Below are 20,876 nucleotides of genomic sequence, written 5' to 3'. Positions count from 1 at the left end.
CCACCTCTGGTAAAGGGATGTTTGGGAAGACCCCCGAAGAAAGGAAAGGAGGGAGGGAATCATTTGGCAGTCTAGAAGAAGGGGCTTCTGGTGGATGGAACTGTAAGGGTCAGGATCCAGTGAAGAAAGTGTTGGGTGCTTTGATAGAAGAGACAAATAATGACAAATAGATTAGGCTGCGTAGGCCACGTGAGGATTAGCTTTCACCTAAGGGAGGTGGGAAGACATCGGAAGTTTCTGAGCAAGAGGGTGACCTAGTTTTCCCTCTGTTGTAGATACGTCCCTCTGGCTGCTGTGTGGAGTGATCTTTGTGGGGAGGGGAGGGCACAGGAGGGAGGGTAGAAGTAAGACTTCTGTACCAGGCCCGCTACACGGCTTAGACACGGTGGAAGTGATAAAGATGTGAGAAGCTGTGGGCCTTTGATATAAGTCCTAGCTGTTATCATTATGTAGCTGAGAGAGTTCATATTGCCTTCTGAGCCTGTTTCTTCACCTGCAAAATTAAGGGGTTGGGCTCTTTTGTCACTCCTTCTTAGCTCTTAGGAAGTTCTTCTGATTCCTGAAAAGATGTGTAAACATCATCTGAATTTGAATGGCTTTGAGAGTAAGTGCTGCTGAATGCAAGCAATCTTGGGTTGAATCTTCACCTTTATAAGGTGAAGAATAGTCCTTTGATTTGTTTTGTAAGTGGAGTTGAAGATATTTGGATTGCTTGGGATGAGTTTCTTACATCTTGGGAATGGGAACAATAGGAAGGTACTGAAGCTTCCCAGAATACTTTAACATGGAAAATTGCCTTTTATTCCAAAATTGCCTTTTATTCCCAAACTACTTTTTATCCCCAAAATGCTTGATTTCTTCTCAGTCTATAGAGTGACTCATTTTGAATATGAAGAGGAAGGAGAAAGCCTAAATCAAATTTTTGTTACAACTGAAGCTGAGCAGAGTCAAACTGCTTTTTACAGGGAAGAGTCGTTAGCAAATTAACAAATTATAGAGCCTAATTAATTTTTATTTTTAGTTGTGTAGTGAAGGATAGGCAAACTGCCCTGTGCTTTGATCTCAGGCATTTACGTCTAAAATAACATTAACCAAGATTGTGACCCTTTTATGAGATGCAGCAGTGAAATTTCAAGATGAACCGCATTACTACTGGAAACTGCTAAAAAGGCTCAAGAAAGGGGGAAGGCAGTCAGGCAGATGGTTAGCATCAAAAAAGAAGTATAAACAGGTCTTTGAAGGTAGAGTTTGCTGAAGGATTTTTCCAGATGAAAACAGTAGATCACTTCCTTTTTCTCTTCCCACGTAACGTGTTTTATTCACACGTGTGCATGCAGCGTTTCTAATATTGGGGGGACACTACAACATTGATGTAAATTCAACAACCATTTCACGGGGATTGCTTTGTTCTATGATCCCATGGACCACAAGGAAATATTTGAAAAGGCACGAGTCTTGTCTTCGAGGGGCTTACAGCTCTCTCTGAGGACCACTGGCAGAAGGTAGTGGTTGGTAAGGTAATAAGGACCTCGGACCCATAGCCTGAGCACTGAGGGGGGCGGCTCTCTCCCATTTGGAGGATTAAGGCGGTTTTCTGGAGGAGACAGCACATTTCTGATCAGATGCGTACAGCAACTTTCACAGTCCCACAAAAGCACATCTTCAAACACCACATTGCCGTTCCATCTATGGCCTGAAGTCTAAATCTCCCTGGTCTGGCAACTAGCTGAACCCCTGTCCCCCGTGGCTGCGTTTTGTCTCTTGCCTGGTGCAGATAGACATGTGTCTCCTTGCCTTGCACTGTGACTGCCTTCATAGGCCTTCTGAGGGCCCTGATCCCCAAGGCCTGACTTTGACCTTCAGGCCACTAGTTTTCTGTCTGTGTGTATGTATACACTTTGGCTAGAGCAGGGTTTCCTGACCTCAGCACTGTTGACATTTTGGGCTGGGAAACTGTGGCAAACTGTGGGGGGCTGTCCTGTGCGTTAGAGGACATTGAGCACTAGATGCCAGTAGTAACGCTCCCCTACTCCAAGTTGTGATAACCAAAGATGTCCTCAGACATTGACAGCTGTGCCCGACGGGGTGGCAGTGGGGAGTGCAAAATTACCCCCAACTCAAGACCGGTTGTCTGCAATGTGCTTTAAGATTCCTATCATTCATATTTTTATACAAGAAATGAGATTTCTCCAATCTAATCTCGAGTAGAAACTTTGCACACCAGGGGCGCCTGGGTGGCTCAGTTGGTTAAGCGTCCGACTTCGGCTCAGGTCACAATCTCGCGGTCCGTGAGTTCGAGCCCGGCGTCGGGCTCTGGGCTGATGGCTCAGAGCCTGGAGCCTGCTTCCGATTCTGTGTCTCCCTCTCTCTCTGCCCCTCCCCCGTTCATGCTCTGTCTCTCTCTGTCTCAAAAATAAATAAACGTTAAAAAAAAGAATTAAAAAAAAAAAAGAAACTTGGCACACCAGAAACACCTGGCTTTGTATTCTGCCAGTCGTTTCTTCCTGACACTGCAAGAGCACTTCACAAAGGGTCCCGTGAAGAATGCCTGACATGAAGGAGGGCCTGTGAAGCCCCGTGTACATACAGCCCCCAGCTCAGAATGCCTTTGTGATATTGAGAATTTTACACTCTGCTTTATAATATTGCCATGTTTATTTTTGATAAACCCAATGTGCTCTCTCTCCCCTTAAATACAGTGAAATTGAAGCATCCCAACGTTTACCTTATTTTATACTGTGGCTCGATGCCCTCCCCACCCCAGACCCCCCAAGATGGTTGCAGCCCATTTTGAGGAGGAAAACACTGCTCGGTTTTATAGGCCTTTCAGCCTTTCAACTCCCCATAATTGTTTTTGTCAGGCCAGTCTCTGCTCAAGAGAAATATTCATGTAAGCAGCAAAACATACAAAGTCAGCGTTCGTTTGTTTACCTAGTCAGGTAGGAGGGCAAACATTTATCAAGCTATTTTTCTATATTTCAATACATGATTACAGTTCTTAATTATTTTAGGAACTATGGTCACCGTTATCAAATAATGATTTCAGACACGCACGAATCTGTGATGTACGAAAGTAATTAGGGGACAGACATAAAGCTTGGCAGTCAATGCCAGTTCCTAACCTTTCATTATTTTCGGTTTATTTATGAGGAAACTAGAGTCAGCCTCCTGCCTGTGTTTTAATTACTTTAGCACAAGAAGGATTGATTTCAGAAACCGTCCACGCTGAAGGAGATAATAATGAACCCATTCCCCGGAGGAGTTCAGGGCTTCAGAAGTCCTTGCTGTTTCCTACCCTGGGGATGTCACCGTGGGCCCTTTAGCGTGTCTGAGACTTGCTGGGGTGTACCCTGTCCCGAGAGAGAGCTCACTCCTGGGAGGGGTAAAGAGAGCTGACGGAGCAGTGAACGTATTCTGCCGAGGAAAACATAAAGAACACTGCTTTCGGCGTTTGGAGCCAGAAGCATGAATGAAAGATATTTTAAGATTCTTTCCAGCATGGCATTGGGCGTATCCTGAGAGCTGAGGATGCGCTTCTGCGCCTTCTCCCCAGCCTCATCTTTCGGCAATCCCAAGAGGTAGATCTGGTCTTCGGCCAGCCTTCTTCCAACAAGGAATGTGACAGGCCTGTGTGACGGCACCCCAGGCCGAATTTCACCCCTGTCATTATGCTGGATGTTTCCGTTTTCATTTGCTGGTTTATTGTCCTCCTTTTTATTGCCTCTGTGATTTTACTTTCTTGTTGTCGAGTGGCATAAAGGGTGTCTTAGTTTTGTAGTTTCATGGAAACTTGCACGGCTTGGCCAGCTGGGAGGAGACCAACATTCAGATGTAGCGGTCATTTGGAAATCCCAGCTAGTGGGCAGGGAAACTCTGGCCGCATGCTGCCAGGGAGTCTTTTGGTTTGTAGAGAAATGTGTTTGGGTGACACAGACTTCTGGGTTTCTTAAAGGGCGAACTACACCGAGTAGGGATGAACACAGCGTAGCTTCTGAACGCGGACTGCCAGCCGGGACAGACCCGGAAATTTAAACTCGGCATCCAGATTTGACCAACCAAAGAGATGCAGAGAAAACAGACTTCATGTATTTATTCATTCATTTATTATTTATTTATTATTCTTTATGGAGCCGGGCTCTGTCTTTGTTGTCAGTATGGTCATTTTTTACTTTCTTAAAAAAAAAAAAATAAAGCAACCATACACATGCTTGCATTTAAAATACTTGCCCCTCTCTTCATACGAGTTTCTTGGGGGTATCTCTAGTCTCCTCAGATTGCAGATTCCTCCCCTGCACCCTGCCTCTTCCATCTGAGAAGGTTCAGAATGGGTCTAAGAGCTCCTTGCCAATATGGCAGCATAGCCCAGAAAATAAAAATGAAATCCTTTGGATCCAGAGGCTGGTTACGTTCCACTTCCAATCAGATAACACATTTTCTATCTAAATTTAGATGATCTGCTACGCGTTTATTTTAGGCCTGAATTGTTCAAATGATTAATTTATCCCACAGAGAAAGATTAAATGAAGAGTTGAAGAAATGCTTTAAATTGCAGAAGAAGTTCAAGTTGGCAGTCTACACTGATGAAACTCACATTTCCTTCATTCACAACCTTGGCCGGCGTTGGCTCAGTGTTGCTCCAATACATAAGAACTAGTCGGAACTCTCTGAATTCAGGAGGGCTTGGGCTGGGCACGGATTTTCAAGATGCCTGGCGAGCCTGCGCGTGTGTGTCAAGGCTGGGTTGAATGGGGGCGTAAGGAAGATCTTCAGCTTTTCTGAAAAGCCAATCCTCATTTTAATTACCAAGAATAAACACAAGTTACTTGGAGAGAGAAAACAAAGTAGCTGCCCGTGCTTGTTTTTGATCCCATCCATTTAATGCCAGGGAAAACTCCATCAGGAGAAGAGAGGAAACGCATGCTTTAAAAAATTGTGTGTGTGTGTGTGTGTGTGTGTGTGTGTGTGTGTGGTGTTTTAATGAGTGAGGCAGAGACACAAGTATTAAATTTATATCCTCTGAAGCTTTCTCTGGTAACAGATGTTCCCCTTAACACTGATCTGGAATCTGCCCTCCCACAACTGGATTCCTGGCCAGTTCTGCCCACCTCACACATGGGTTGCATGGGCACTTAATGATGCAAAGTAGCTCATTTCCCTGGTAATCCCAGCTTCTCCCCTGGGCAGGTTGGTCTACTTCCTTCCTGGCCTTGCAGACCCCTCCCTACTCCTTCTGTTAGCCCTGGGCTCTCCTGGCCCAGTTCTTCCTCCACCTGGCTTGAATAAGTAGCTTCTTAGTCTGAAAGAAAATTAAGGACAAACCAACATATCCTGTTTACATTCAGTTCTTTGGAAGGCAGAAGTCCCCATCTTTCAGGAGGCCAGTGCTCCTCCTTTTCTCTTTTAGTCACCGTTGACAAACTGATGCCATAGCTAGGACAGGCCAAAAAATGATTATCATCCCATTTCAAGCCAAGGTGATATAGCTAACAATTATCCTAGAGATGTTACAACCAAGGGTTGGCTCTAGATGATTGATACAGATGAGCCAATGCCACGTGATATGCTATATATAGAAATAAGAAGGAATGGGCTTGGTGAGAACACAGGATGGATGCAATTTCTGAGTGTGGGCAGGAGGAGTGTTTTTTCAGGTCTGGTGATGGTTTTAACCTACAGTATTGTTCGTTCTCAGTGCCTTCATAGTGGCACGTAAAATAGCCGCAGGTTCACCTAAAAGCCCTTTGAAGTAATGACACAATGCTAAAATAGAGCATCACCCAGGAACCTGGGAGAAGCCATATCTTTTAGTAAATTGTAACTCAGCTTCCTTCTTCACTGCTGAGCTTGTGTTTAGTCAGCATGGTCTTTTAGAAAACAAATTGTGTGACGTCAACACTCCTTAAGATCACCTGCTGGGGTCTCATCGTATTTAGAATGAAACCCTAATTCCTTTCTGTGACTTTTAGGCCTATAGGATCAAGCCCCATGTTCCCAACTTCACCTGGAGGCCACATTCTCCCTCAGCTGCTCTTCAGCCCAAACTGGCCTCCTGGTGTTATCCACACCCCACCCCCCCGCCCGCCCCGCCCCCCCCCCCCCCCCCCCCTCCGCCCCCGCCAGCCAAGTACACTTATTCCTCAGGGTCTTTTCATTTGCTGTTCGTCTTCCGGGAATGTGCTTCCCTAGACACTTTTCTGGCTTCTCATCCTGAAATTCTTAAATGTCACCTTCCATGAGAGGCCCTTCCTAATTTAGGCCCTTACCAGGGCTCCTTACGGTCTCCTCGTCTTCTCCACGGTATTTACCTCCGTCTTTGGTTGTCCTGTTTATTCCTTGGTGTGGCCTTTCCACACCAGAGGGTAAGGGCCTTGAGAGCGGGGTCCTTTCTTTCTTCTTCACGAAGTGAAGTGAATCTGGGTACAGCCACAATTCGCAGATGGAATACAACCTCAGAGCTGTTGAGGACTCCAGGGTCCCCAGGCCAGAGTCCACTCATTTCCCTCCTGTTACACAGCCTGCGAACGATCTGCCCTGGGTTGTAAAGACGGCACTGAGCGTTCTTCCCACCGCTGAGAAATCTTGATTCTAGAAGCCATATAGGGGCTATATATAAAGTCATGTTAGACATTGGGAAACGTTACTGAACCTAACTTTAAAACGTCAGAAAATACCCTTGTAAGCAATAACAAGTTGAGTTGGTAAGATCAAGCACAGAAAAGATAAAAATATCCTAAAGCGTAAACATAGCAATACAATAGTTATACTAGCATCATTGTTTCCTCACCCTGATTAGGGAGATTCTGAGGTTCTTTAAAATAACCTGATCGTGAACATTAATTATAACATCTTCTCTAAGAGGGAGGAGCAGCGAAGGTACTGCCTTTCCAGATTCCTTATTTAATTTTATTTAACAAGCACTTACAGAGTGTTCACTGTGCTCCAGGTACCTGTGTAAATCCTTGGGAAATGCTGTCTCGGGTTGAGGTCTTTAGAAGCAATCGCTGAAACAGAGTTTGGGATGTGAGATGCTTATTAGGAATGGACACCTTTGAAGAGAAGGGGAGAACGCAGGAAGATGTCAAATTGCAATGCAGGCTCAACAAAGCCTCAGCTGGCGGACCTGGCAGGGAGCCTGAGGCAAGCGTTGCCTGTCAGTGTCCTGTGCTGGACTAGAAGGGGTGGCCTTTATATCCACCCCCTCCCCCCCTGCCCCTCAAATGTGGGCTCCCCTGGGAAGGGCATGGCCTCTGGCGTGTCTGCCAGCTCAGACGCACTGAAGTTGCTGAGAGCTGGATTCTTCTTACCATCCTTTCTGTACCTGAACAGAAGGTCCTCCCTTGAAGGGGGATCTGGGCAGTGAGTGCACTTCTGTGTCTGTTCAAAGATGAACTCATTTAACCCACAGGACAACCCTATGGGGTAGGTCTTTTCATTATTCCCATTTAGCAGATGAGAATACTGAGGCATGGAGAGATTAGCTCACTTGCCAAATTAGGTCAGGTAGCAGAGCTGAGATTTGACCCAGGCAGTGGGGCTCTAGAATCAGAGCTCTTAACTACTCAGCTATGCTGTTTTAGCTACTCAGGGAGGATTGAAGAGAGCCTAAAAATAGTAACAGCAGCAATATTGTTTGTTGTTGGTTCTCTCTAAGGTCCTGGGTGCCTGCTCGTGTGTGTGCGTCTGTGTGTGTGTGCGTGCGCATAAGCACATGCCTGGTGCTGGTGAATTTATTAAAAACAACATCAAAAGAATGATCATTTTGTATTGCCTGCTACATTTGAATATTAAATCCTGCCTGTGAAAATCTAAGAATCAGGACTAGATGCAATGACTGGGCTTGAATTCCAGAACAAGACGACACGGGCTAGGCTTCTTACGTTGGCCTGGAAGAAGGAAGGGCTCCTTTGGAGTTTAGGGCAAGAGAGTGAGTAGGTGGAAGAAAGGCTATAAAATGCAGGGGGAGGCCGGTCCTGTGCTTTGCCGGTCACGGGAGCGAGGTGTTAGCTAAAAGCGCCCGAAGGAAAAGCAGGTGGCACCACGGGAAGAGGGTAAAGGAAGGAGAGTGAGGCTCAGCAGCTGTGAGTGAGTGGGCCCTGGGCCCTTCGGAGGGTGTGTAAGGTAGTAGGACACTGTCAAGGACCAGGAGGGCACCAGAGGAGGTAAGAGCCGGGGGCCTGGGCTGCTCCGCAGAGGGGAAGTGTGTGGACTTAACCAGAAGAGGAGAGAAAAGAGGAAATTCAGCAGAACATCTTTTCCATCACCATTTTTGGCATTATACATACACATACCCTTTTAAAGATATTTTTAATTTTTTCATGTTTATTTATTTTGAGAGAGAGAAAGAGAGAGAGAGAGAGAGAGAGAGAGAGAGAGAGCACAAGCAGGGGAGCAGCAGAGAGAAAGAATCCCAAGCAAGCTCCACGCTGTCAGTGCAGAGCCCAATGTGGGGCTCACTCCCATGAACCGTGAGATCATGCCCTGAGCTGAAATCAAGGGCCGGGCACTCAACCGGCTGGCCCCTCTTTTAAAGATACTTTTAAATCATTTCCAATATTATGGAATTAGACTTCTTACTTCTAAAGACTAGGCTTAGGCAAGGGAGATATCCAAAGATGATAAGTTTTATTTTGGATGAGGCAGAATACACATCCCCCCCGCCCCCACGTGCAATTCTATTTCTGTCATTATCCTTAAGACTTTGGCTCCAGAAGATTCACTGGCTTCACATTCTTTTTACAGGAATTTGGTAAAATCCCCTCTTTGAGCCTAATAGTGAAATGCTGTTTGAAACCCTCTCTACCTTTATTTGCGTATGAAATCCTGGTCCAAAAGGCTGGAACAAAATTTGGTAGTAAGTGCTCGTCGCATAACTAGTCAGCAGGAATAACATTCAACAATATGCCACGTAAACTTCCCAGCAAACCAAATGTGTCCTCTGAGCCAGAGGGATTAAAGGATTCTACTTGGGATCTGAATAAAGATCATTCTTGCTACTGAACTGTGTCGCCATCATTGACCCTTCCTTATGTTAATGTGTCTTTTCCTTCACACCTGCTCTGTCACCTTCTCTTATGGATATTTCAACAAGATTTACCCATTTCACAACACATGAAGCTATCTTAGAAACTTACCCTGTAGCTCACAGCATAACAATACTCTAAAGAATTCACACACTTGTGAATAAGGCAGGAATAAGTCTGGAGGGCCATCGTCGAGGAGGAGGCGTTGAGTGATGGTGGAAGGGAGAGGAACCATTTGGGAATTTTTCATGCCCTCCATTTCTCTTGGATGATTCTGAACTGCCTTTCTGCAGTCACTTCTAGCTGGGTATAGTACAGGGGACCCAGTGAAAATAAGCCCTCAACCAGGTAGTGCTCAAAAGGCGAGCTGTTTCAGGATTTGAGATGCCTATATTTTAATCCTTAGACACTGCACTTGCAAGCTGCTTCTGCTTCTAGAACGTTTGTCTCTTCCAAGAGCTGGATTTAGTATCAAAAAGTGAACTGTTTCATAGAATGCGACTCTTACAAGCAAAATTGGGATACGTTCTTATGAAAAATCTAAGCATTGGCTCACGTAGAGCTGAAATTGCTGGATCATAGGGTGTGCACATCTAACAGTTTTGTGGTTTCTGCTGGGTTTCTGTCCAACAATGGTTGCACCAACTGCATACATTTTCAACTCCCCTGTGTGATGCGTCCCCATGCAGCTTCACCACCCTTAGGACAAATTCATTTCCCCTTCTGAAAAGCAAAGACAAACGCAACATCCAGGTCACCAAAATTCAGTCTCCAAAAGATCTTGGCTAACAGATTTAAAATGAATTTGATGGAATCCGATACGGACCCTCGGCCCTGTGCTCCTCCCCGAGATGCAGGCCCCACGCATACTCTTCAGCCTGGTGTTATCCTAGAGTTAACTGTACACTTCTTTCATGAGATGACATTCCAGCTGCAAAAAGACAGCAAGGTCAGCGAGGCCTGGAAGGGAAAGTGAGTGTGGCTCATAAAACTGAGAGGCACTTAAGATTTAACAAGATTAACAAGGACCTACTCGCCTGCGTCACGGTGGGGGGGGGGGGGGTGGGAGGGGAGGATGCCAGCTCAATTCTCTTGGCTTTGCTGTCACACGAGTGGAAAGCTCCTGAAAGCCTTCGTGAAACAGCAGTAAAGCTCTTGGGAAAATGTCTGTGTTTTTAATGGTATTTCTCTTGGACTTTTACGGAAGGAATGAGTTGTTCTTTTTCACTGTCCCAGTTATCTGCTGTTAACACTCTGTTGTCTGCCTTGCTGGGATGGTTATGTCCCAAGTTTGCTCAGGTTCTGACATTCAAGTCATTGAATACACAGTAAACTCACACTGGACTCTTCGGGAACAATTTCTAAAAAAAAAAAAAGCCTACAGTGGATTCAGCAACAGCAAGTTGTAGAAGACAACCCATCCCTTTTTCAGGCTGTGTGTAAATACATGGATTAGTGGAATTCACTAAAAAACTTGTCACTCAAATAAATGCCTACCAACCTTTTTTGTCACTGGGCAAAAGCAGTTTTTAGCTTTGATGACACTTGCAATTTTTCAGGACACATCATGGTTTCTGTTTTCTATTTTGAATGCCTTTTAGGCGCTTAAATTTCAGGTTGTGTCCATACAGAATCTACAGTGCTCTCTGCCTGACGGTGCTGGCAGCCTGGTGCCTCCACTGAGTCAGACACTTCTGGCTGATTACTTAATTTCCAATCACCTCTTCTTCTTTGCAAGCAGAACCCATTTGGAGGTGACTGGCTCTTTGTCAGCTAAAAAGCTCAATTTCCCAGACTTCCTTGCTGTTTATGGTAGTCGTGTAATATAGTTCTTGCCAATGGGATTTAAATAAAAGCCTGATTGATGGGGCTTTCATAAATGCCCCTGTTTCCCCCTCGTAAAGAGCTGGCCTGTGTCTTTTGTTCTTTCTTCTTCATCCTTCTTTCTTACTGGAAGGTAGGAGCTACGTGCTAATGATGGCACAGCAGGAAGGTAGGAGAAATCAGTCCTTGATGGTGTCAAAACCTTTGGATGGCTAACCTTGGAGTGCTGCCTCCACAATTCTTATCCTAGGGAAATAAGCCATTTGTCTTAGCCACCGCAGTCAGGTTTCTGTTTCATGCATCTGAAGCACTGATACATGTTGCCTCATTTCCTTAGAGCAGGGTACTTACGTAAGGAGACCTGGCACTGAACAAGAGTGGCTCAAAGGGTCGCAGGACGTCCGTACATTTAGGGTTTAAGAAAGATCCGTTTTCAAACATCCTGAGGATTTGATCTGACAAAGAAAAAGAAAGAAAACTCTGAAATTCCGCTCCTAATGCTTGAGTTGTTTTCAGGGGTTGCTGTGACCCAAAAGACAAGGAGATATTTGTCTGATGCTCTCAACTTTGCAGAGATTTAGTGGAAGAAGATAACTTTATGGAACCTGTCTGTGCAGCCCTGGGCATGCTTTCGTCTTAGGTTCTCCCTCCCAATAATGCAACAAGCTTCTCTAGTAAAGAAGAACAGCAAGAACAAAAGTTGGTTTCATACCCCGCAGCACCGAATTATCAAAACTTCCTTGGTGGGGGTGCTTGGGTTGCTCAGTTGGTTAAGAGGCCGACTCTTGATTTCGGCTCGGGTCACGATCTTACGGTCGTGAGTTCAAGCCCCACATTGGGCTCTGCGATGTCTGCTTCAGATCCTCTCTCTCTCTCTCCCCCTCCCCCACTCACACACACACACACACACACACACACACACACACATACACACACACACACACTCTCTCTCTCTCTCTCTCTCTCTCTCCTCTCTTGAAAAATAAATAAATACAGGTGCCTGGGTGGCTCAGTTGGTTAAGCGTCTGACTTCAGCTCAGGTCATGATCTTGTGGTCCATGAGTTCAAGTCCTGCTTCAGGCTCTGTGTTGACAGCCCAGAGCCTGGAGATTGCTTTGGAATCTGTGTCTCCCTCCCCCGCTTGTGCTCTGTCTCTCTGTCTCTCAGAAATAAATACATGTTAAAAAAAAAAATTAAATAAATAAATAACGTTAAAAAAAACCCCATTCTTTGGTGTGCGTGCATCTGTGAATGTGCATGTGAACCCGTGAGCATGCGCATCATTGATACCATTCTTTAGCATCGATGAGGAACCTAGACTTCTTTTCCCTTCAGCTGAAGATCTAGTTTACGTTGTGTAAACGTACACTTTAGTTTGGTAAATCGAAATGAGCCTGTGGATTGATAGGACAAGAATCAGAGTGGTTGACTCCTGTTTGACTCTCAGAATAAAGCTCTTTCCACCTCAAGAGAGAAAGAACAAAAAGTGTTGGTGGAGTGGTGACTCGTTTGGTCTGAGTGGGTATTTCAGGCCGGTGTGTGACAAGGCTGGAAAGGCAGACCCGAGATCTGACTATGGGCTGCCTTGGGGCCAGGTTCTGGAGTTTGGAATTATTTAGGCTGGCCTTTCCCAGAGGCTTCCTTAAAACTCTAGAAAAATGAGATGTTTCATCAAAGGAGGATTCCACGGTCAGATAAATTTGGAAACTACACATTACATCACTCTCTCTTGAAAATTCACACTCTATAGCTGCATATTAAATGCTGAGAAGCTTTGCATTTAAGGAGCTGGTTAAAATCAACCCTGGGTTCCTCTCTCCCCTCCTCCCCTCATAAATACTTGTCAGCAGGTGTCCACACTGGAAGGTGCTGCAGGGGCAGTGGGGGAGCCAATGGAAGTCTTTGAAAAGAGTAATGTAAGTAGCTGCTTTAGAAAGATTTCTGAAAGCAATGTACAGCCTGGATTAAAATTTGGAGAAGAGGGTGCTTGAAGAAAACACGAGAGGCAAGGAATCATTAGGTCAGGGGCTCCTCAACTTGGAATTATTTGGGGATTTAAAAAATTCTCAGACTCCATTGCACTTCTAGAGGTTCTGATCTGTAGGTGTGGGTTTTGGCATGGGTGTGTGCGTGTGTGTGTGTGTGTGAGCGTGAGCGTGTGTGATTCGGAAGCAAAAACTAGTATTGGAATTTATGAGTTCCTATTAATTGTGAGGATTATGATAGTCCAGTTGAAAGTTAATGAGACTAGTATGTGGATAGAGGAAGGTGCAAAGGACACAACAAACAAAGCAAGGCAAGAATTTACATGTTTTGGCAAGTGATTGAATGTGCGAATGGTATACAACAGGATGGAAGTCAAAGATTTTCAGCCTGGATTATTGGGAAAGGTGATGCTATCACTAACGGCAGATAAAGGTTAGGGGGCCAGGTGGTATTCTGAGAAAAGAGGATGCTTGGACATGTTTAGGTTGAGATGCCTGACACATAGGAAGGTCTACCAGGCAGCTGGAAATGCAGGTTTCACATACAAGGGAATGAAGGGGTCTAGATCCGCAGACAGATCATAGTTACAACTCTGGGGACAGCTCAGTGTTCCAAGGGATGAAGTGTAAAGAGGGGGAAAGTCAAGAATAGAGCCATGGGAATGCCTCCATTCCAGGCTTCTGCTCTCAGGATCCAGTAGGGATGGCTGGAGGAGCTGAACCAGGAACTGCATTAGAGATGTCAGAGAGGGGAAGCCTCTAGAAGGGTGCCTTGGTTCAGGGTCCTCTCCGTCCAGCCAGATCTTCTAGCAGGCAGTGGTAGGCTATGGTGGTGGCTCCCAGCTCTACTTCTCATTTGCATCGTGTTCTTGAGCAAGTTTACATAACCTCTCAGCCCCCTGCTTCCTTGTGTGTAAAATGGAGACTATATTACTTTCATGTTTTGTGTTAAGTGCCTACTGTAGTATCACGTGGTATGGCATAAATGGTATACGATGCAGTGTATTACTGTATACATACTCTATTATATATTATTATTTTAGTGAAATATCCTTTGATGCCATTAACAAATTAGTTGTATAGACAAAGTAAGTGAAAAAGAGCAATAACCAAACAGAATTCTAGATCATCTTAAAAATAAATTCTTTTTAGGGGCACCTGGGTGGCTCGGTCAGTTAAGCGTCTGACTTCTGCTCAGGTCACGATCTCGTGGTCCGTGAGTTCGAGCCCCGCGTCGGGCTCTGTGCTGACAGCTCAGAGCCTGGAGCCTGCTTCAGATTCTGTGTCTCCTCTGTCTGTGCCTCTCCCCTGCTCGTAGTCGGTCTCTCTCTGTCTCAAAAATAAATAAACGTTAAAAAAAAATTAAAAAAAATAAATTCTTTTTATTTTAATCGTTGTATTTTAGTCTTCGACCGCATGCATAGGTAGTTTTTACATAGCTACAATTTTGAACCATACTTTTGAACTTAGCATTATACCCTGGGATTTCCTCTCATGGTTACTTAATTTTTTTAATTATCATTTTATTTACCCAATAATTTTCCAATCAGTAGAATTTGAGTAATTTCTAATGTTTTTTTTAAAATTTAAGCATTGATCTAATTAACCTAAGCATTAATATAGCCCTCTCATTTTCATAAATTATTTCCTTTTGGATGAACTATCAGCAGAAAAATTACTGCATCAAAGGGTTTGAACATTTTTTTCGAAATATATTGCTGAACGGCATTCCAAGAGTTGTATTAATTAACACGGTTTCCAAAAGTTATACCTGTTAACAAAGGCTCACCATATCCTTGCCAGAACCGGTAATATCATTATTTTTTATGTTTTTGCCAGCATAGTGGGAACTGACCGGCAGAAAACAAAGGTCACTGTTGCTTAATTTGTGTTTTGATAATAGTTGAGGCTAAATATTGGATATTTCCCCTTATGCTTATTTTACTAATTTTATCTCCTGTGGCTGAGGAGTCCAGTTGATGCCAGTACAAAGGTAAACTTGTTGGTGACACATTTACTCACTTGTAAAAATGAAAGTCTTATGGAAGTCGCCCCTGGAGTTTTGAAAGAAAAGAAAGAATTGGGTAGGACATTTCTGTCAGTCAAGGTCATAGCCTTGAATGAAGTGAGGAGTGTTTAATAAAGAGGATATTTATGAAGGTGTGGTAATGTTAAGGGAAGCTAACAAGGGTAGTCCAGTGCCCAGGGCTAGCAATAGTGGTACCATTTCTAAGCCCAAAATGGTGAAGGGAGGGCCCAGGTAATGGATCCCAGAGAGACAGTTGTAGGAAAGGGCTGCCTGACAGAAGCTGGACTTTAGAGAGACACAGTCAATCCCTGGTGACCCAGCAGGGAGGGTACAGGTAATGAATATCCTGACCTAGATGATTTCTACTTGCCCTCTGATCTCCTGGGGTGCCTCTCATTGACCCAGCCCAAATGCCAGAGGGAGTTAATGCAATCCATAAAGGCCAGTCTTCTGAAGCCCTAAGCAGGATGGAAAAGAGAGTTGAGTGGGTTTAGAAGGACAAATGGAAAATATTCAGCACAGATATTCTGGCATTAAGATATTTCAGGGGCGCCTGGATGGCTCAGTCAGTTATGCATCCAACTTCGGCTCAGGTCGTGTTTGTGGGTTCAAGCCCTGCATTGGGCTCTGTGCTTGATAGCTCAGAGCCTGGAGCCCCCTTTGGATTCTGTGTCTCCCTCTCGCTCTGCCCCTCCCCCACTCATGCTGTCTATCTCTTATAAATAAATAAACTTAAAAAAAATTAAAACAAGATATTTTAGAACGGCTGGTAATACGAGCCTTCACAAATAAACGCAAGACTATGGATCTGAGGTCTCACTTAATTCAACTTGTAAATGTTGTTAAAAGCTACTTAATTTCCATAATTTAGCTATTAAATAAAAGAAACATAATGTTAATGCCATTACTGCATTTTTTTAAAAAAAATATGGATAAGAGCCTTTTTTTCCTTGCTTGAAGGAAGTCTTACTATGCCAGAATTTTAGAAGCAGGCAAGAAGGAAGAATTCCAAATCTCGAAGTCAGTAAGAAAGCAAAAAACAAGCAAAGGGGAAACTGTCTAGGAATGTTAAGAATGAAAGGGATTATAGTGAGTCTATCGCAAACTTTCTGATCCAGAAGGTTGGCTGGGTCCTGGGCATTTGTATTTGTAACAAGGGCTCCGAATCATTCTGATATGGCCAGTGGACTGTTGCTTGGTACAACCCGACAACACAAGTTTTAGAAAGAGGGTTCAAAATCTACCACCTCACAGACATTACTGGAATCAGTTGGAATGCAAATGGCAGGCTTGAAAATGATAAAGACAAGTCACTGGGAACAGGGACCCCCTTGCCTTAAAAGCCAGTGTTTGGAGCCATGGTTGCACATGACAGCCAATAACAATGGTGGTTCTAACACGAAGCACTTCCTACAGGCCAAGCCCGTGACAAGTGTTTAACACTCCTTGTCTCACTGAATCCTCTCAACAACCTCATGAGGTACTTCTAGTTTCTGCATTTTATAGATGGGGAAATTTGAGTTTATGAAAATTAACCATAAACCAGGACACTCACCACTGTCACTCCTTAGGCCCTGAGGTTCCTGACCTGTCCACCTTCTTCTCTCTACCTTTCAGAGTTTCAGTGTTTGTCTTATATTTAATATCCAGAGTTTTTAGAAGCACCAGTGGGAGGAATAGAGACAAGTATGTCTACTCCATCATCCTAGAGGCAAAAGTACTTTAAAATATATATTTTTAAATCAAAGTTTCATCATATTTCACTCAGGCACAATGACTATTCTCATGCCTCTTTGGTCATATACAAAAATATTTGTATGAAGTTATAATCACAGTTCATAGCATTATGATGGAGCAGTTGAGGACTTGGGCTTTGGAGGCCAACGTACTGGGGCCTGAGTGTCAATTCTACAACTTACTAACTATGGGTTCTTGGATGAAGACCACACGGGGAGCCTGGACTTCTGCCTCCACCCAGCAGTAATGAGGAACCCATTGTCCTCCTTGCTGGGATGGTGTCACAGGAGGCCTAGTGAGGAGTCGGGACTTTTACCACCACACAGGAGTAATGAAGCCACCCACCAGTGTCAACAATGACCGTGTGAGGAGCTGGAACTCCCGCCCCCGCCCAGCAGTAATAAAGAATCCCCCCTCCATCTTCCTTGGCTGAATGGGGCAACCTGGGCTTCTATCCCCACCTAGGAATAATGAGGTGGCATTTCTCTTTTTCACCTGCCAGAGCCGTGTCAGAAAAAGTCATCTAAGACAGGTATAAAAAAGATCCAGAGTCTCATAACATAATTCAAACGTGTCTAAAGTTCAACGAAGAAGAAACCCTCATCATACCAAGAACCCGGAAGATTTCAAACTGAATGAAAAACGGCAGTCCATAGATGCCAACACTGAGAGGACAGTGATGCTAGAATTATCTGACAAAGATTTCAAGGAGGCCTGATGAAATCTTCAGGATCTTGGTCTACGTAGAAAGTTTTTAAACTGGTCACCAAAAGCACAGTTCATAAGAGGAAACATTAATAAATGGGATTTCATCAAAATTAAACGTTTTTGTTCTGCAAAAGACGATGGTAAAGGATGAAAGGACAAATTACAGAGAGGGAGAAAATATTTGTAAACCACATTATCTGAGAAAGGAATAGTGTCTAGAATATAGAAAGGACTCTTGAAACTCAACCGTGAGAAACAGAGAATCCAATTAGAAAATGGGTAAAAGATGTGAAGATAGGGGCACCTGGGTGGCTCAGTCGGTTAAGCGTCCAACTTCAGCTCAGGCCATAATCTCATGATTTGTGGGTTCAAGCCCCGTGTCAGGCTCTGTGCTGACGGCACCGAGCCTGGTGCCTGTTTCAGATTCTGTGTCTCCCTCTCTCTCTTCCCCTCCCTCCTTCTCTCTCTCTCTCTCTCAAACGTAAATAAAACATTAAAAAAAAAGACATGAAGATATATTTCACTGAAGAAGATATACAGACAGAAAATAAACACCTGAAAATCTGTTCAACGTCACTAGCCATTAGGGAAAGGCAAATTACAACCACAGTGAGAAATCACAGCATACCTATCAGAATGGCTAAAATAAAAAAAATAGTGATACCACCGATGGCTGGCAAAGATGGGAACAAACTGGATCTTTCACACATTGTCAGTGGGAATGTCAAGGGGCACAGCCACTCTGGAGAACGATGTGATGGTTTCTTTAAAAAATAAAACATGCAACTATCATACAACCCAGCAACTGTACTCTTGGGCATTTATCCCAGAGAAATCAAGCCTTATGGTCACACAAAAACCTGTGCATGAATGTATAAAGCAGCTACATTTTATGTAAATGCATCTTTAAGTCTCCTGAACTAATTTTTAAAAATCCAATTTATACCTTCTAGATAGAAATTCTGGAGTCACTACGTCTGCCTTTGTAGACTGAAAGAGAAAAAAATATATAGAAAACAAAACCAAGTGCTTGATTTGAAAACTCGATACTAAGCCTTCCAGGAAAAGGATTGTTTCTCTTACAATCATTGACCAGAACCTGGACACTACTGGACGTAATTCAGAGTCCTGAAAAAATAAAATGTTTTAAAAGTTTAATGAATATTTATTGAGCATGTACTATATGTGAAGCTTGAGATTTCTGCATTAAAATAACCTGTGTACCTAATAATTATCCACATTTCACACATGAGCAAATGGAAGTGCGGAGAGGTTGAGATTAGATTCTACTAGAGATTCAGTTGTTATCTGATTTAATTCTTCCTGTTGGTCTCGGTAGAACTTTCCTTCAGACTGTGAGTTCGAGCCCCGCATCAGGCTCTGTGCTGACAGCTCAGGGCCTGGAGACTGCTTCGGATTCTATGTCTCGCTCTCTCTCTGCCCCTCCGCTGCTCATGTTCTGTCTTTCTCTGTCTCAAAAATAAATAAAAAACATTTTAAAAATGTGCAAAGAAAGGAGGTCTTGAAATATCAATCTTGGCGCTGTTCCTTCTCCCCCTGCATTCTGGGTCCTTTCTTTAATGGGCTTGTTATAGCCAGAATGCAAAGAGAATACCAATATTGAGGTTATCGTAAGCTTCCAAAATCAGGTTCTTGCAAATTAAAAGACAAGGCTCTGAGGGCCCTGGGGCACAGAGTTTGTGCCATGGCAAAGACAGGAAAGAGGTGAGAGAGGAAAAGCCAGCTACACTGCAGGGAGCCTACTCAGGGGTCTCCTGTACTAGATGGGGAGAGAGCTGGGGGAACTTGCCAGAGGGCCCTCCTGCACAATTTGAGAATATCACTTGTCTGCTAGGCAGCGGAGCCATGCGGCAGCTTATCTCTTGCTATTATAGGCTGAATTGTGTCCTCCTCAATTCACAGGCTGAAGCCCAGTACCTCAGAATGTGACTGTTTTTGGAGATAGGGCCTTTAGAGGTGATTAAGTGGGTGGGCCCGGATCCAATCTCACTGGTGTCCTTATAAGAAGAGGAAGTTTGGAGACACAAAAAGAGACACCAGGGATATGTGCACACAGAGGAAGGACCACGTGAGGACAGTGGGAAGGCAGCCACGTGCAAGCCCAGGTGAGAGGCCCCAGGAGAAACCATACCTGTTGGTTACCTTTATCTTGGGCTCCTAGCCTCCAGAACTGTGAGACAATAAATTTCTGTTGCTTAAGCCATCAAGTCTGTGGTATTTTGTCAGGCCAGCCCTAGCAGACTAAGGCACTTGCCATCTGGGGAGAATCTCCCATCAGCTATGGGAAAGACACTGTCCCACACACAGTAACTTTGCTGAGCTCCATTCATGCCACCTTGGCAGGCTCGCTCGACAGCATCCCAGGGGACTGGTAAACCCCTTCACAACGGAGGGTCCTTGGCCTAGCAGGGGGGAGGATGGTGTGGGACGAAGACCCAGCCCAGGATCTTGGGTGAAGCTGGACTGTGGGGAAAACCCTCCTGGCACCAAGCGCAGAAGTTCCTCATGGTGTATCCCTGTAGATAACGATTAACCTGATTATGTAGCAGCCAGAGGCCCTGGGAGACCAGGGTGAGGGGAAATCGGTTTCTTTCTTTTATGGGGCCCAGGATCCAAAAGTTCTCTCAGTTGACTCGGTGAGGACGTGTCTTGTCTTCAGCAGAATCAGGGTGGCCTAGAGGGCCAGTTATGAAATGGTCAGTGTCCAGCATGGCTCCTGGACAGCAGCCATCCGCGGTGTGACCCGTGGAGTCGCATTCCTGAGGAGTCCCAGAAAGTCTCGGGTAGAGGATCCAGTGGAAGGCTCGCCTCCTGGGGTCATTGGTTCAGGGGCTCAGGTGGTGTCTGTGGGGCACCGAAGGGAAGGGTGAATTCTGAGTGTGGGGAAGTGAGGGACATCTGGGTGACAAGAGGCTCTACTTGTGGCCTGCATTTTCTCACTTTGCTCTGAGCCTCTGCTACCACAGCAATTTTATCCTTGCAGTTTTCCGATCTGGGTTTGGTGCACAAACTGAAAAACAAATGATGAGATTATAGATGTTGGAAAGAAAGGAAGCCCAGGGTTTTATGCATGGGTAACAAAAGGAAGCAACAAATTCCTTTTTTTTTTTCCTTTTAAACTTAAGTCAAAACAACAGTTGCACAGACGAGGGTATGTGTGTGTGTGTGGGTGTGTGTGGGTGTGGGTGTGTGTGTGTACGTGTGCACGCACGCACACGCGGCTGGGGCCGAAGTCTTCACCACCATGGATATTTTTAGAACTTGAGAAGAGGCACAGCGAGGGCTTCCCTAGCAAGATCTGACAGAAAGCTCCAGCCTGGGAATGAGAAGGGACACTCCCACTTTCAGCTACACCCCAGCTTCTTTGCCTCACAAGTGGTGACATTGGATTAAATGATTACAAAATATTGTAATGCTAGGATTTGTAATTTTACACATTTAGATTCGTGCAAGGATTTGAGTCAAACCCTCCCTATCGCCAGGTCCCTCTTCCTGAAGATTAGATGGCTGTATGTGTGTGTGTGCATGTGTGTTATGCGTGCGGTGTGTGGG

Source organism: Prionailurus viverrinus, chromosome A3 (assembly GCF_022837055.1).
Source record: "Prionailurus viverrinus isolate Anna chromosome A3, UM_Priviv_1.0, whole genome shotgun sequence".
Taxonomy (NCBI): domain Eukaryota; kingdom Metazoa; phylum Chordata; class Mammalia; order Carnivora; family Felidae; genus Prionailurus; species Prionailurus viverrinus.
Note: the sequence above shows the minus strand (reverse complement) of the source record.